This window comes from Prionailurus viverrinus, chromosome B3 (genome assembly GCF_022837055.1).
Source record: "Prionailurus viverrinus isolate Anna chromosome B3, UM_Priviv_1.0, whole genome shotgun sequence".
NCBI lineage: Eukaryota > Metazoa > Chordata > Mammalia > Carnivora > Felidae > Prionailurus > Prionailurus viverrinus.
Genome location: NC_062566.1, coordinates 129,962,971 through 129,979,937, shown reverse-complemented (window position 1 = coordinate 129,979,937; position 16,967 = coordinate 129,962,971). Strand labels below are relative to the sequence as shown.

Genomic DNA, 16,967 nt, shown 5'->3' with positions numbered 1-16,967 from the left:
AAACTAAACCACAGTGAGATACCACTGTGTAGTCACTAGAATGGCTACAAATAAAGAGCAAGACTGTATCAGGGTTCTCCAGAGGAACAAAATCAATAGGGTGTGTGTGTGTGTGTGTGTGTGTGCGCGCGCGCGCGCGCGCGTGCACGCGTGTGCACGCAAGTATGTATAAAAGGAGATATATTATGTGGAATCGGCTCGCAAGATTATAGAGGCTGAGGAGTCCCATGATCTGCCATCTGCAAGCCGGAGACCCAGGAGAGCCAGGCCTGAGAACGAGAGGAATCCATGGTGTTAAACCCAGTCCAGTGGCAGAAGACCAGTGACTGGTGTCAAGCGGGCAGGCAGCAAGGGGAACTGAATCCTCCCTTCCTCTGCTTTTTGTTTCTACTCAGACCTTTAAGGGATTCATTGCTGCCCATCCACACTGAGGAGAGGATTCTGCTTTACTGGAGTCCCCCAGTTCAGATGCTGATGATCTCATTGAGAAACACCCTCACAGACATGCCCAGAAAGTTTAATTTGGGCAACCTGTAGCCCTGTCAAATGACACTTCAGATTAACCATCACATGTCCCCCTCTCGTCAGTTTGGCAGCCACGCACATCTCCTCAAACTGTCCTTCGTCTCCATAAAGGCAATAACAAGGTCCTAATTCCACCTAACGTGATACAGTTATCCCTCATCCAACCAAAACCCACTAACCCCTTACACACAACCCCTAAGTGATATTCTCCCTTCTTGAAATCCCCTAACTTAGATACTGTGAAAAAAATTAACAGTACTTAAATACCATGATATAAAGTCAGTACATCTTATCTTACATGATAAAGGAATAAGAAAGGGAAGAAAACAAATACATATCTGTAACAAATATATACATTTAAATTATTTATGCACACATACAACCACACAGATATATTCATAACTAAATGAGGAAATACAATAATTACAGTCCTCATTTCTGTAACTGGTTATGGAGTCATAGCTGGTATTTATAACTACCTGCTTCTACTACCTACTCTGTATTCTCTTTGCCTTCAGCACCTTCTGAGGTGATCCAAACAGTCCTTCCTGAAGAATCTGGGCTTTTAGTAGTTCTACCTAGATTGGGTTATTGTAGTTTTCAATTGACCTTAATCACAGAACATGGTAATACTAACATACCCTAAGAGATCTCCTGCATTTCAGACACTCTTCCTTACTTTCCCTGGGGAGTAGTAGTCCACAATTTCCTCCTTGGCAGCAAGGATCATTCACCACAACCAGCACAGAACTCCCTCCGATTGCTTCAGAGGCTTTAGGAGCCCAAAGTGACTGGGTGGCTGTCTGAATTTCCAGCTCAATGGAATCATTATGTGTCTCTTGGTGGAAGCATTCCTTTTCCTAGAACTAAGACCTCTCGACTAGCAGAGCATAAAGTCATGGGAACAGGAAGCACACACTTGGCTAGTGAATCACTTGGGGGGGAATAGTGAGGGGTGCCATTCCCAGTTCTACCCCATCATTTCTGGACCCATGAATCCTGGTATGGGATAAAAGGCACAATATATTGGATGTTGATTCAGAGCATTGACAGTCTTCTGGAGAACCTTGCCAGATTCCTGCAACATATTGCCACCTAGCTCACACTGTAACTGTGTCTTCAAAAGGCCATTCCACTGTCCTGTCAAGCCATCTGCTCCAAGATAGTGGAGAACTTGGTAAGACCAGTGAATTCCATGAGCATGGGCCCACTGCTGCACTTCTTTTGCTGTGCGGTGAGTTACTTGATTAGAAGCAACGCTGTGTAGAATACCATGACAGCGCATAAGGCATTTTGTAAGTTCACAGATGGTAGTTTTGGCAGAAGCAGCTCATCGGGAAAAGCAAATCCACATCCAGAGTGTCTGTTCTATTTAGAATGAAACATTGCCCCTTCTGTAACGGAAGTAGTCCCATGTAATCAACCTGCCACCATGTAACTGGCTGAGCACCCTGGGAATTGGTGCCATCTTGGACAATCAGTGTTGGTGCAGATTGGGCACTCAGCGGTAGCCGTAGCCGGGTCAGCCTTGGTGAGTAGAAGTCCACATTGCTGGGCCCACATATAACCTTCCCTACCACCATGGCCACTTTGTTCATGGCCCACCCCATGATGACAGGGTTGACTGGAGAAAGAGACTGACTCCTGTCTACACAACAGATCATCCTATCCACTTCATTATTAAAATCCTCCCTGCTGAGGCTACCCTCTGGTGAGCATTCCCATAGGACACAGATATCGTCACATTTTTTCCTCCCCATTCAGAGAGGTCTATCCACATGCCTCTTCCCCAGATATCTTGGTCAACCAGACTTCCTTGTCCTCAGTATTCCAATCTTGTTTCTTCCAAGTCCCTGACCAGCCAAACCATTGGCCACTGCCCATCAATCAATATAAAGTTGGATGTCCAGCCAGTTCTCCTCCCATACAAAATGAACATCCGGGTGCACTGCCCGCACTCTTCCTACTGGAAGGATCTCCCTTCAGCATGTCCTTCGGGGCTGTGTAGCACTGCAGCCGGCCCTCTCAGGCGGTGCCTTCATGTCATGCAGAACAGTCTGTAAACGAGACCTTGAGTCTTCTCTTCCTCTGTCAGCTGTCATAGGGAACAACCCATGAGGCCAGAGATGCAGGCTGAGAGGAAGAAGGCATTATAGCAGGAGTGGGGACTGTGGGCATTTGGGCCACTTTTTCACGTCACTTCCTGTGCCTCCTCGGCCTGCTCAGGCCCCATCTGGTGCGTACTGCTTCCATTTGATGATGGAAGGTTGCAGTGCACACCCAACTTTATGGCTTGATGGATCAGATAACACCCGATTAGTGATGGGCATTTCAGGTCTCAGTGGAACTTGGAGGGCCATAGTTAAGTGTTCAGTCTCTGTTAAGGCCCAGTAGCAGACCAAGAGCTGTTTCTCAAAACGGGAGTAGTTTTCTGCAGAAGATGGCAGGGTTTTGCTCCAAAATCCTAAGACTTTGTGCTGCAATTCACTGATAGGGGCCAGAGGCTCCAAACGCATCTGTATCTACCACTGACACATCAAGGACTACTGAATCTGCTGGAGCATATGGCCCAAGTGGCAAAGCAGCTTGAACAGCAGCCTGGACCTGTTGCAGAGCTGTCTCTTGTTCTGGGCCCCCCTCAACAGCAGCTTTTCAGGTCATTTGGTAAACAGGCGGGAGCCATACTCCCAAATGAGGAATATGTTACCTCCAAAATCCAAAGAGGCCCACTAGGGATTGTGCATCTTTTTTGGTTGTAGGATGGGTTAGATGCAACAACTTCTCCTTCACCTTGGAAATGGTATCTGATGCACTCCACACCACTAGACCCCTAGAAATCACTAAAGTAGAAGGCCTCTGAATTTTAGTTAGATTTATTTTCCACTCTCTTGCCAATCAGTCTAGAGTAGTGGCTACTTCTTGCTCACCAGGTTCAGTGAGCATAAGGTCATCAATGTGTATCTTATAGAAGAGAAAGGCAATCAAGAGTCTTATGAACTAAATTATGACATCAGGCTGGAGAGTTGATATACCCCTGAGGTAGGACAGTGAGGGTACATTGCTGGCCTTGCCAGCTGAAAGAAACTCCTTTTGTTGGGCCTTATGGACAGTGGTGGGGAAAGGACATATGCCAGATCAGTAGCTGCGTACCAGCTGTGTGTTAATTTGCTCAAGCAATGCAACCACATTTGGGTACAGCACTGCAGTTAAAGTCACCACCTGGTTAAATTTACGATACTCCAGTGTCATCTCCAAGATCCATCTGTCTTCTGTACAGGCCAAATCGGTGAGGAGATGGGTGGGAATCACCACTCCTACATCTTTCAAGTCTCTGATGGTGGCACTAATTTCTGCAGTCCCCTAGAAATGTGATATTGCTTTTGGTTTTACCATTTTTCTAGGTAGAGTCAGTTCTAATGGCTTCCATTTTGCCTTTCCCACTGTAATTGCCTTCACTCCACAGGTCAGGGAACTAATACGGGATTGTGCCAGCTGCTAAATATGTCTCTTCCAAATATGCATTCTGGAACTGGGAAAATAACCACAGGATGGTGTCCGGGACCCACTGAAGCCATCGTGACATGGAGCTGGAACTCCATTGGTCACCTGATCTCCATAAATCCCTACTCTTTTTTTTTTCTCATTTTATCATAGAGAGAGAATGCACACACGTGCATGAATGGTGGGGAGGGGCAGAGGGAGAGAGAGAGTCTTAAGTCGGCTCTATAATGAGCATGGAGTCCGATGGGGGGCCCAATCCCACGATCCTGGGGTAATGACCCGAGCCAAAATCAAGAGTTGGATGCTCAAAACAACTGAACCACCCAGGCACCCCATAAGTTTTTTGTTTGTTTTAATTTGCTTGGTGGGAACTTTTTTTTTTCCACTAGGCTTTATGCCACTACGGAGCCCAATATGGGGCTTGAACTCACGACCGCATAAGCCCCTACTCTGACTGGTGGGCACAGGGATCTCCTGGAATTAGTGCCAGTTCAGAGCCAGAGTCCAGTAGGCCCCAGAAATCTGGTTATTTCCTTCTCACCAGTGTACAGTTCCTCCATTAAAAAGCTGTGGGCCCCTTTGGGGAAGGCTGGGAGAAAGAGTAATAGTATAAATTTTCAGGGTCCTTCCTTAAGGTGACTCATCTTTCCCTTCATTCAAGAGGTTCTGGGGGATATAAACTGGGTCAAATGTGGGAATTCATTGAGGGCCAGTTGATTGGGGAAGGGCAGTAGAGATGACAAAGGGACACCAGGAAACTTTGGAGGGTGATTGGCTATCTATGTCACTTACTTTGTGGCAATGATTTCACAGGTGTATACATATGTCAGAACTTACCAAAGGGCACACTTTTTATGTCAGAAGCTTATTGTACATCACCGTTATTTTAGTAAAACTTAAATTTTTCTTAACATGCTTATTACAGGACAGATTAGGAAGGAAATTATTTCTCACTGTTCCAATTTGTTTAATACTGAAGTGAAGTGATCAGTAATATTTCTTGTTAAAATCATAAAGTCATGCCTGTTATTAAAATTTTAAAATATTACTGTGCTTATTTTAAATGGGCCTTTTGACAGTCTGAAAATGCTTCAGGATTATAGGAAACCTTGGTCATGGTCTTGAGAATTTGGGTTCCTTTGCAAGGTCATACCTGTCATGGTGACAGGTGCAAAGCTAGACTTAATCTGATAATATTAAATAGTATCTCCTCTGACTGATTCCCCACTTTATGATTCCACATCCACAAGCAGTCTCCTTTTTCCAGTTTTCCTTTCCTCCACAGGTCTGCCTGCAGAGAGGTATATTGCTGCTTATGATGGCAGGAATGTTATGAGCCATGTGATACTCAAATTTAAATTGATTTTATTGCCTTTAGGTCAATCATTTGACATTCTGGTTTTAGAAAGAGAAAGAGCCTGAATCAGAGTGTCTAAATTCTTAAAACTCTAAAATAGTTTTCAAGAACTTAGATAACATTCTTTCCCTTTAATCAATTATCCATTTGGTCATGTTATTAATAATTTTTTTTAAAGCTTAGTGTTGACCCGTGATTTCGTGGTTTGGGGGTTTTTGTTGTTGTTACTGAAATTTATAAACTGTGTCATCATTCAGTTATCCTAAACTACCTTTTCCTTTCAAAGTAATCATTCTGATTGTCTTCCTGGTATAAAGTCTTTCATAGTATGTTCTTTTAAAAATACGCACCATTCAGTATATATACAATGGGATATTACTCAGCTGTAAAAGAGGATGATATTTTTGCCACTTGCAACAACATGGATGGACCTAGAGAGTATTATGTTATGTGAAGTAAGTCAAAGAAAGACAAATACCATATAATTTCGTTTATACATGGAATCTAAAAAGCCAAACAAACTAGCAAACAAAAAATGCAGAAACAGACCCATAAATACAGAAAACAAACTGATGGTTGCCAGAGGGGAGGAGATAAGTGGCGGGGTGGGGGGCAGTGCAAAATGAGTGAAGGGGGGAGGAGATAATAGACTTCTAGTATGGAAAGAATAAGTCCCAGGGATAAAAAAACACAGCATAGGGAATAAGTAAATGGTAGTATAATAGTGTTGTAGTAATAGTGATAGTGTAATAGTGTAATAATGTATGTAGGTAGCTATACTTGTGGTGAGCAGAGAATAACATACAGTCTTGTCACTACGCTGGACACCTGAAACTAACATAAAATTTGGTGTCAACTTGACTTCAATTTAAAAAAACACATAAATTTAAAAAGTGGAAAAAAATGTACCATTCAGATAAATATATCATTATCTTGTCCCCTGTATTAATTAGCCAAGGACTTTCTTCATCATTGAACCCTTCCATTCCTTAATTTTTGTGATCTTCCGTGAATGTCGTATACTTTCTAGAGCTTTGACTTGAGGTGCTTCAAAAGAACATCTTATCCAAGTTATCTACCTGCCCTTGTTGTCTAGACATAGCCTAAAATGAGAGCAGGCATGTTTTTCTGGTATGTCAAATTTCAAAATGTAATAAGAATGAGAGGGGTCGCCTGGGTGATTCAGGTTGGTTCAGTGTCCAACTCTTGATGTCGGCTCAAGGTCGTGATCTCACGGTGTGTGGGATCATGCCCTGTGTTGGGCTCTGCACTGACAGCGTGCAGCCTGCTTGAGATTCTCTCCCTCTCTTTCTGCCCCCTCCCCCGCGTGCACTTGCACATGCCTGTACCCCCCCCCCCCCCCCCGCCAAATAGATTTTTAAAAAAGAAGAAGAAGAATGATAGGAAAAGTTTCTCCCTGATGTAAGAGTCCCTTCAACAGGGTCCTGTAGTCCTCTGCCTTCTGTCTGAGCGCCATCCATGAGCGGTGAGCACAGTTGTATAAGGTATTTTCAAGAAAGCCCCTTCCGTTAATGAACAACTTTGATTGTATAAAATCCTGCCCCCTTAACGTAAGTTGCAATAAGCTTCCTCTAACCTCTGCCCATCAATCCTGGTTCTTTCCTCTAAAGAACATAGACTAGTTGGGGCACCTGAGTGGCTTAGTAGGTTAGGCTTCTGACTCTTGGTTTCAGCGCAGATCACGATCTTGCTGTTTTGTGGGTTCAAGCCCTGCATCAGGCTCTGAGCTGGCAACACGGAGCCTGCTTGGGATTCTCTCTCTCTCTGCCCCTTCCCCGCTTGCACTGTCTCTGTCTCTCTCAAAAATAAATAAATAAGCTTCAAAAAAATTTAAAGAACATAGAGTAGTTCTGTTGTTCCTTCCTGACGTCGCTTTAGGGAAGTGAAGATAGTTTTATCTAGGATAAACCTTTCATTAGCTTTTCTGAGTCCGTGTCTTATTTTTAGTTCATGTATGTGGCGTGTGCTTTCCATGTGTGTCCCCACTAGCCTTTATTCCCCTTCTGTGTAGAACTTCTCCTGGGCTCTGTGGGGAGGGATCCACCCGATCACAGTATCTCCATCAGTTCTGTCTGCGCCTCGTCCTTTACTTGACTGGGGCTTTGTAACCCATGGTAGTTGAATCCTGTGTCCTCACCTGAGAATCGGGACATACAGGTTCTATTTGCACTTCTTCCGTCATCTCTGACAGGGGCATTTCTTTGCCTCAATTTCTCTGACTCTGAAATGTAGAAAATATTTGCCATGAGATGTTTATTTGGCATTTCATTATCTTTTTTATTTGGCTTTATTAGTGTGTTTCGTTGTATATAGCATAGTGTTCTATAAATTCAGGTCTTAGTGTTATCAAAATAATACTCAGCAGACCTCTTGCTGTACCTTTTAGGTCAGGCGGTTAGCAAACTACAACCCACAGGCCAAATCCATCCTGCTGCCCGTTCTCTTGTGGCCTGGGAGCTGGTTTTTGCATTCTTAAATGGTTGAAAAAGTCAAACGATGAACGATATTTTGTGCCATGTGAATATTCTATGAAATTTTGAGTTTCACTGTCCATTAGTAACATTTTATTAGAACCCAGCTGGGCTCCTTCATTGGGGTATCCCCTCTGGCTGCTTTGGGGGCCACTGCAGCAGAGACGAATATTTGGCCCAGAGACTATGTAGCTTACAAAGCCTGAAGTATTGTCTGGCCTTTCACTGGTTATCCGTCATCCATTGCCCAGTGAGAAACTGCCTGAAAACTCAGTGGCTTAGAACAACATACATTAACTCTCTCAGAGTTCCTGGGGATGAGGAATCTGGGCACAACTCAGCCAGACCCTCCACTTCCAGGTCACTCACAGGCTGCAAAGTGCTGGGCTGTTGTTGTCTCCAGGCCCACCTGGGAGACGATCTGCTTCCAAGCACGTGTGCTTGTCAGCAGGATTGAGTTCCTCGCGGTTGTTGGATTGAGGGCCTCCGTTCCTGGCTGGCTGTGGGCCAAAGACCACCCTCAGTTCCTTGCCACCTGGGCCTATCTAACATGGCCGTTTGCTTCCTCAAGGCATGCAAACCGGGAAGGAATGGGAAGCGTCTCCCAGGTGGCTGGACTGTTTTGTAACCTAATCATGAAAGCGGTATCCTGTCACCTTTACTGATAGTATTGTTTATAAGCAAGTTACCAGGTCCCGCGCACATCTGAAGGGAGGGGATGACCCAAGGAGATTGCTGTGAATATAAGGAGACCACGATCATTGGAGACCATCTTAGAAGTCTGCGTGCCATGGGCCCTTACAAAATGTTTGCTGACCTCTGCCTTAGGTGATCAATTTCTTATTTGTCCTCCAAAAGAGTGTCTGTCTTTAGGGAATTACGTTGATTTTGTGTGGCCTTATTATAGTCTTCTAAAACAAAATTAAGATAGTAGTTTTCTTGTATTCTTTTATGCATGCTGATTAGTCAGTAACACCTTGAATTAGTTCATTTGTATTTTTTTAAATGTTCTGTTTACGAATGTCTTGCTCTTAGAGTTACACATAGAATAACTTTGGCAAGCATTATTATTTCTTGCCCTGTTTTAAGAGATCATTTTTTCCCCCATGGCTTCCGTGTCTCTCTCACATTTTCATGATAAAATCCTTTATCAGCGTATTTTGTAAAGGCTTCTTGATTCCCAGTGTGCTGCTCATTTTTTTCTTCTCTTCCTCATTTTCTGTATTTTTGTACCCAGTAGCAGCATCTGTGTTTCTTGAGGTGGTTTTGACTAGTTCCCCGCCCCCCCAAATCCGATGACGTGTGTCACAATAGCGATTCATCTACATGTTCTTCTCTGTGACACAATTGCAGCAGCTGGAGGGCAGAGTCCAGTGCCGGGAGGCTGCAGCTGGGAGAGGAACGGGATGGACATGACCCTGCCCTCAGCTTTCTGTCTTAACTGCCTTACATCGTCCTTCAGCTCGGCTTACTCCTGCTGCCCTTGCATGATGTGTGGGGATAGAGTTGAATCCTGCTGTATCATGAACTTGTCCTCTGAAGCACTCACTCTCTAGGGCACTGGAGGGCTTAGAGCCCTGAACAGAACATAGGAAGAATCCTTCCAACTGTGGGAAGGACCCGCCAGAGGCGCTATTAGAATGGTTACTGTACTCTGTCAGTGCTCCCCCTGAGACCTGGCCTTGGGTTGTTCCCGGCGAGGCTCTGTGGAGGTACTTATCACCACCTGTCATTACCACCCAGTTGGCTCTCCACTGGTCCCATCCACGTGAAGTCTGAAAGGTCAGCTTCATCCGTACTGGGAGAGGCTGTGGAGGTGGCCTTCTGCCTTTGTGACTCATTTGGTTCAGTTTCTGGAGTAATCTTACTGTTCCTTAGGTGCTCATGGTTCTCCAGCGCCTCCCGGGAGGGGCCTCAAACCTTTCGGGTGATACTCTTGGCTCTGTACTGGCTCTTTGCTCTGACCTTGGCTCTTTTCCCTTTAGCAATCTCTTTGAAATTCTCTGCATTTCACTCTGTTCTTGACTTGAAATACTGCTTTTAGTTTACTGTCCCTTGCAGCCACTTGGTCCTACATCACCAAGGTGTGGTTCTCCACCTTGTCGCATCCCTTTCATCCTGCCCAGTAAGGAAAGGTGCTCCAGCAGAGATAATGGAGTGGGTGAAGTAAAAGCTTCGTGAGCATCGTCCGGGTCACAGAAAAGGGAGAAAGGAAGAGGGACAGGGATGAGGTCTGCCAACAAAAACCAGAGTCAGTGTAGTGGGGTCCCAGCTTTAGCCTAAATCTGCACCCACCCCGTGATTAAGACACATTCAGGCATGTCTGATAAAGCCGTCTGGTAGACCCACTAAGTGCACAAGAGTGCGAGGAGGAGCCCAAGCAGATCAGCTCGGTCCTCAGAGGCCTTGGCCCTGGGAGGGGTGGGGGGGCAAGTCTACGTTGTATCCATCACTTTTAGGGAGAAGATGCTATACGTTGAAAAGAAAAAGAAAGCTCTCTTACCAAAATCTTTACAAGATCGTGCATACATCTTTACGTCCTCAAACCTCACGGGAAACAGAAATGTTCTCTCTTCTGCACCAGAAGCCATGGCAGGAGTGAGCACCCCTCAGGTGGCTTGTGAGGCAAGAGAAGGAAAGGAGATGCTTTATGTGAGAGTGAAGAAGAGTATTTATAGCTCACTTAAGACATGCCCTGGGGGCTCCCAGGGATTACTGGCTGAGATTTTGAGTAGAGTCCCGGATTTTGCAGGAGTTGGTAAAGAATCTCATTTTATTATTCTTACTGGCAATGTCTAAAGAAAGACGGGGTAGGTGGATCAAGGAAGGATTTGGTAACAGCCAAAGGGAAGTGTCCCCTCTGGCAGCCAGTGTCTGAGAGCAGGAACAGTCCTGGAGTAGCCCCACAGAGGGGGAGGCTCCCCGGGGCACAGCCGCGTGCCAGCCTCTGTGCCGAGAAGTCCCACATAGCATTTCCTGGAATCCTTACAGCCCTGGAAAACAGGTAGCTGCATGTGCTGTTTTACAGACAAGGAAACTGAGGCTTGTCTTGCCTAAGAACTCAGAGCAATTGGGCGCTGGGACTGGGGTCAAGTACAAAATGACTCCTGGAAAGTTGCTTCATGCTATCCCATGGCTCACACTTGGTTCTGTGCTGCTGTTTTCTTTCCTAGAGCTGAATGCTTATTTCAGGTAAGGGTTTGGGAAGTACCGGCCCAGACAACAGGGTGATTGATTTCATTCATCTCTGGAATATTTGCTGGGTGATTTTTACCTCCTAAGGCAGAGGAGAAATACAGAGGCAACATTCTTGTCCTAAGAAAACTTGTATACTGTTCACGAAGATGTGAATAAAAGGATGACAATTCGTAATACCAGGAGTTTGGGGAAGTATTGGAGTGGTGAGATGACTGCCATGGAAATACAAAGGCGGCATGGACCCTTGGGGACTGAGAGTGTCAGGGAAGCGTTCATGATGGAGAGACCGCATGGGCTGGGCCAGGAGGACCCAGAGGCTTGCAGAGGCTGAAGGTAGAAAAGAAGGCCTTTTGGGCAGTGGGAAATACCCACAGAGGGTTCAAGACTTCCCAGCCCCCATGCCAGGCTTGTGCTGGTCTCCGTGGGTCTGTGATCTTATAAATCAAGTTCATTCTGTTGTTCCTGTTCTAAAAGTAACGTTCGCTATAGTTTAAAATGTACATAAGGGAAAACCGTAGTAACACCCAGAGACCAGCACTGCCAGTATCTTGATATATTTCCTTTTAGTCTTTCACATCTGTATAATGTTGTACTTATGCTAGAAATATAACTTCGTATTTTCCAGTTTTTGCTTAAAGTTATACACATTCTCATGTATACAAACTCTTTGTACACATAATTTTGCAATGGCTGTGTAATATACCATTGAGTAGACGCACCATAATATTCTTATCTAGTTAGAGTAAATGAAGTTTGCTGAAAACTTCCTAACTCAGGCAGGCATATAAGTAGTCCGGTAATTCTGGGACCACATGGGAACCAGCAAGGGAGAATCAACAATGTTAAGTCACAAAATAGGAAAGATTGTGAACTTTGAAATGGAGGACAAATAGAATCACCCCAAGAGAAGGCATATGCTATTGGTGAAAAAACAAAGATGTTATCTGCAGGCATCTGTTGCAACTGAGGAAGAAAGAGCCTGAGTGAGCAAGGTATCGTAAATGGAAAATAATCAGATGTGTATTTATTCAGGAAATATATGTTGAGGACTTGCTATATGCTAAGCAGTGTTCTAGGCCCCAGGAAAAAAGCACTGAACAAAATTGCCTTTAAAACGAATCTCTCCTCCCTCAGAGCTTACATTTTAGCTGGGAGAGATCAGAGTAACCAATCAATAAATACAAATAGTCTTTAAATGCCATGGAGGAAAAGAAAAGAAAGAAGAGGGATGACTAAGGTGGGGAAATAGGTATTTTTGTTCGGATGGTTCCAGAAGGCTGCTCTGATAAGGTGACACTTCAGCAAAGACCTCAGTGGGGTGACAGGTGAGCACTGCCCACTGTACTAACAGCATTGTTGAGACAGTTCCGTATTGTTATATTGTTGTGATCATAAGAAACACGTGCACACTTTCATGAGCTCACTTTTTCTGCCACATTTTATATGAAAATGTTCGAATACCTGTCACAGTGGAAACCTGCCTACACACTGCCATGATGCTACCATGACTATTTTACCATCCTTGCTTGTTCTATATCTACCCATCTGCCCATCTTGCTCCCCATCATAGTTTTAATTTTAATCTCGATGTTAGTACTCTTTAGTTCATACATTTGTTTTTTTTTAATTTTAGAGAGAGAGAGTGTGTGTGTGTATGAGGTGGGGAGAGGGGTAGAGAAGAGAGAGAGAGAGAGAGAGGGAGGATCTTAAGCAGGCTTCACACTCAGCATGGAGCCCAATGTGGGGCTTGATCCCATGACCCTGGGATCAAGACCTTAGCTGAAATCAAGAGTTGGATGCCCAACCTACTGAGCCACCCAGGCCCCCCAATCCATACATTCTTAAGCTAATCAGATGGGAATTTCTTTCACCACAGAGGTTCTCAGAAACTTAACATTCATGAATAGAAAGAAATTTTATATTCATTTTTATATTATTGGTTTTTATTTTATTTGATTTTTCTTTTTTCATGTAATTCCTAATCCATTTGGAATTCATTTCAGGTTGTGGTATGGGGCAAGGTCTTGCTTCGTTTATTTCCCAAATAGCTGGTTTCCCCAGCACATTTGTCAAACAATGTGGCATTGCCCATGTTGGCTGGTCCCTTTTCAAAAACAATGTAAGTTTGTGTATATGCCTGGATGTTTTTCAAGTTGTCTCTTCTGTTCATGTGATTTGGCTGTTGATTTACTTTGCTAGCACCTCACTTTTACAATCTTGTTTCATAATACATTTTAACATGTGGCTAGGCAGATCTTTCCCAGTTATTTTATTTTTCAAAATTTTCTTAGCTCTGTTATTTGCTGCTTCTTGCAAAAAAATATTAGGAGCATCTATGTTCTGGAATATCAAGTTAAAATTTTGTGTGTATGTCTTGATTTGAAAGGAATCTTTCCTTACCTTTAGAACAGGGATAATAGTGGCTGCCTATTGATAGGATTATTGTATGGATTAAATGATAACAAACACAAGAAGTGTTTAATGTGATATGTCAACTCAGAGCCTGTTCTGATTTTCCAGAGAGCTCTGAGATTTATTTGGGCTCAGTGCTCCTGGGCGGCTCAGTTGGTTAAGCATCTGACTCTTGGTTTTAGTTCAGGTCATGATCTCACAGTTCATGAGTTCAAGCCCTGCATAGGGCTCTGCACTGGCAGTGCACCCTAGTTGGGATTCTCTCTTTACCCCTCCCCTGCTCTCTCTCTCTGTCTCTCTCAAAATAAATAAATAAAAACTTTTTTTAATGTATAAAAAATAGATTAATTAAAAAAAAAAAGATTTGTTTGGGGCCCACCCCATTACAGTTCATTTCTCAAGTTTCCCAGATTCCCTTTGGAGCTAAAAAGAAAGAGTTCTGGGTCATTACCAATTCAGAAATCTAGAACATTCGAAGAGGTCAAGTGGCAACAACACCTGAGAAATGTCTCCCTGCCCGTGTTGCAGGATGTTCTAGTATTGTCACGGCTAAAGGTCCGTGAGCATCCTCCACCTGCGTCCCCCTTTCTGCAGTGCGCATTCTGCGTAACTGTGCTGGTCTGAGCTTCAGACTGACATTCATACTCACAGGTCACAATAGGCTGTAATCTGGCACCAGTTTTGTTTTTTTTTTTTTTCAACGTTTATTTATTTTTGGGACAGAGAGAGACAGAGCATGAACGGGCGAGGGGCAGAGAGAGAGGGAGACACAGAATCGGAAACAGGCTCCAGGCTCTGAGCCATCAGCCCAGAGCCTGACGCGGGGCTCAAACTCGCGGACCGCGAGATCGTGACCTGGCCGAAGTCGGACGCTTAACCGACTGCGCCACCCAGGCGCCCCTGGCACCAGTTTTACTTAGCTTCCTGAGATACAGATCAGGAAACATGGGTATCAGCATGACAGCATCAAGCGCCTCTTCATCAGGGGTCCTTGCAGTCACCAGGCCTGGCTGGCCAGCCCACAGAGGGCACACTCAGCCATTAGTGATGAGAACAGGTGGATGGGTGACCCCCACATGGGAAGGCCACCACGGGACTGCATCGTACTACTCTTCTGTGCACCGCTTCCACCGCTCCCCCCTTCCAAGGACACCCTTGGGGTAAGAGACAACACCCAGAAACTTGTGTTCTCTGAGTTTTAAATAGTCCTGTCTGCTCACACATCTCAGGGGTGACTTCGCGATAACCAGGCACAGCTGTCATTTCACATGCATCTCGGCCCCGTACGTTTCAAGGAAGCAGAAGAGGAAGAGATCATCTTCCCCTGGAGAAGAGATTTAAGCCTGCTGGGGGCTCTTTCTCCTGACTAGCGCACCTCCATTTCTGGTCCTCTTCCTGGCCCTACAGTTCTCCGCGGGATTAGGCTTCAGAACCTCTCCACGCACTGAGGAAGCCCCGTGCCACTCCGTTTACCAAGACGACAAGGAGCCTAAGAAGCGGTCCTGCTGTGCTACCTCCTGCGTGGCCCCTGCTTTCACTCCTGCGAGCTGGGGTGCGTGCTCACCATCGCCTGCCCAACCTCCTCCGGCTGCTTCTGGCCGTGTTCGCTGCAGCCAGGAAAAAGGGAAGCTTTGTGGCCACCACTGGTGGTCCCTCTCGTCCCCTCGTCAGTACTGCTCCGAGAAACCCCTTCAGATTTCCACTCCAACTCTTCCTGATGTGCTCCCTGCCTCACTCCAATGTCACGCTCCAGTTCCTTGCGTGTGGCACCTGCTGCAGCCGTCGGTCGCCCACCAATGCTGTCTGCGTGCCCAGACCTCCGCCCCAAGTTGTACGCAGAGTCTCCCGCGCCTCTTCGCAGCTTGGCATCTCAGTGGGTCATCCCTGTTTCTGGGTGCTCCCTGTTCTCTCGATGCCCCTCCTTTTGTGGATGAACCGCCAGGGTTGGCATGACCGTTGCTTTCCCTAAGTGCCTGTACGGAGTAGACTTCCAGCAAATGCCGATGACTCAGGTGTGTGGACCTACAGAATCAGTACCTTCTGACGACATCAGCCAAAGTGCTTATTTCTCAGCCAAAGTGAATGTCAGCAACAGGGTATCTATTGCCTGATCCTTTCACACAAAAAGTCCCTGCCTGCTAAAAGCACATGAAAGGTGGGGAAAATGGAAAAGTCTCTGCTTAGCTTTCCCTCAGAAACCGGGATGCCAGTGTCTCTCAGAGACGCCTGTGCCTGGTCCCAGGAGAGGATTCTCTCCAATGCAGAAAACCCTGACGAGCAGCGAGCCCTGGGGGAACACTAAAGAACCCTAAAGAGAAAAAGCGTACTTCTTTTTTTTCCCTTGTTCCGTCCGGGTTTTCTTGCATCCCCAGGATGGAGTGCCAGAAGCGGGATTAGCTTTGAAATGAACAAGATGGCTAGAATTTCCAGTGAAAACTTACAGTTCCACTGTCATTTCACTGGTTCTCAGTGGCTACTGGCTGTGGTTTTCTGTGTGGTTGGTGTAGCCGAAGGGAGCCAGGGGCACACAGGTCAAGCGCTTGCAATGTTCCTGGTGCAGCGCTAAGCACTGTCTTCGCTCACTTAAGCATCATAATACCCATTTTAGGTTAAGGAGGCCGTGGTGTGAAGACGTTCATTAACTCTCAGAGTCGCACAGCCAGTTAGCAGCAAGCCAGGGTTTGAATTCGGTCCGGCTCTGAAGTCCATGTGCTTAACCACACTGTGCTGTTACAAATGTGTTACCTGGTTTTGTTCCATAACGGTTATTAATATTTTAATGCCCAACAGGGAATCTTTTTACAAACCCGAATAAAGGAATAACTATCTCCGTGTATACCGTGTTAAGCTTCTTAATTTCAATCCGTCCCTTTCATTATTCTTTCTCATTATTCGTCTGCCCTTTCACAGAGGCAGAGGTACATTTGGATTGGATTGATTTCTTCCATGACCTTAGCATAAATTCAAATATTTCATCAAGAAACTTGATTATCTTAATGTTTCACCTTCCACAGTAAACAGTAGACTTTACCTTTGAGTTCCTTATAGGGCTTACCTGACTGTTTTATAGTGGGAGATAATGAAGCAGGTGATCTCATCCCATGAAAAGCCCCAGGTCTGGTGCTCGTTTTCAGATATTAGGAGTGGAGCCATGTCCCAGTGGCTGTGACCCTACCTGCGTTGGCCTGCCTTCCCTCCCCATTCCCGCCGGGCCCAGCTGTTCCCTGGCACACAGGGAAGGGGAAGAGAGAAGGGTATGATGGTTGGAGCTGAGTGCTGGATTGACTTCTCTGAGTTTATTAGGAGTTGTTTCCATTGGGAAATCTTTCATCGGAGAGTCGAGTCAAGGTCTCACCAGTCCCAAGCCTTCATTTTTTTCCCCAATTAAATATTTGGGGTGGTGTTTCCCCATTTAGAGTGACTTACACTGAAAAAATGATCCAACGCTTTTTGTCTCTGCTTAGTTTCGGAAATTCGATTTC

The 16,967-nt window shown here is 45.3% G+C and overlaps 1 protein-coding gene across 10 annotated transcripts in view; it reads left to right on the top strand.

The window, feature by feature from the left end:
* The window catches only part of RPS6KA5 (ribosomal protein S6 kinase A5), a 194,090-nt gene that overhangs the window by 132,631 nt on the left and 44,492 nt on the right, over positions 1-16,967 (top strand). The window lies entirely within an intron of this gene.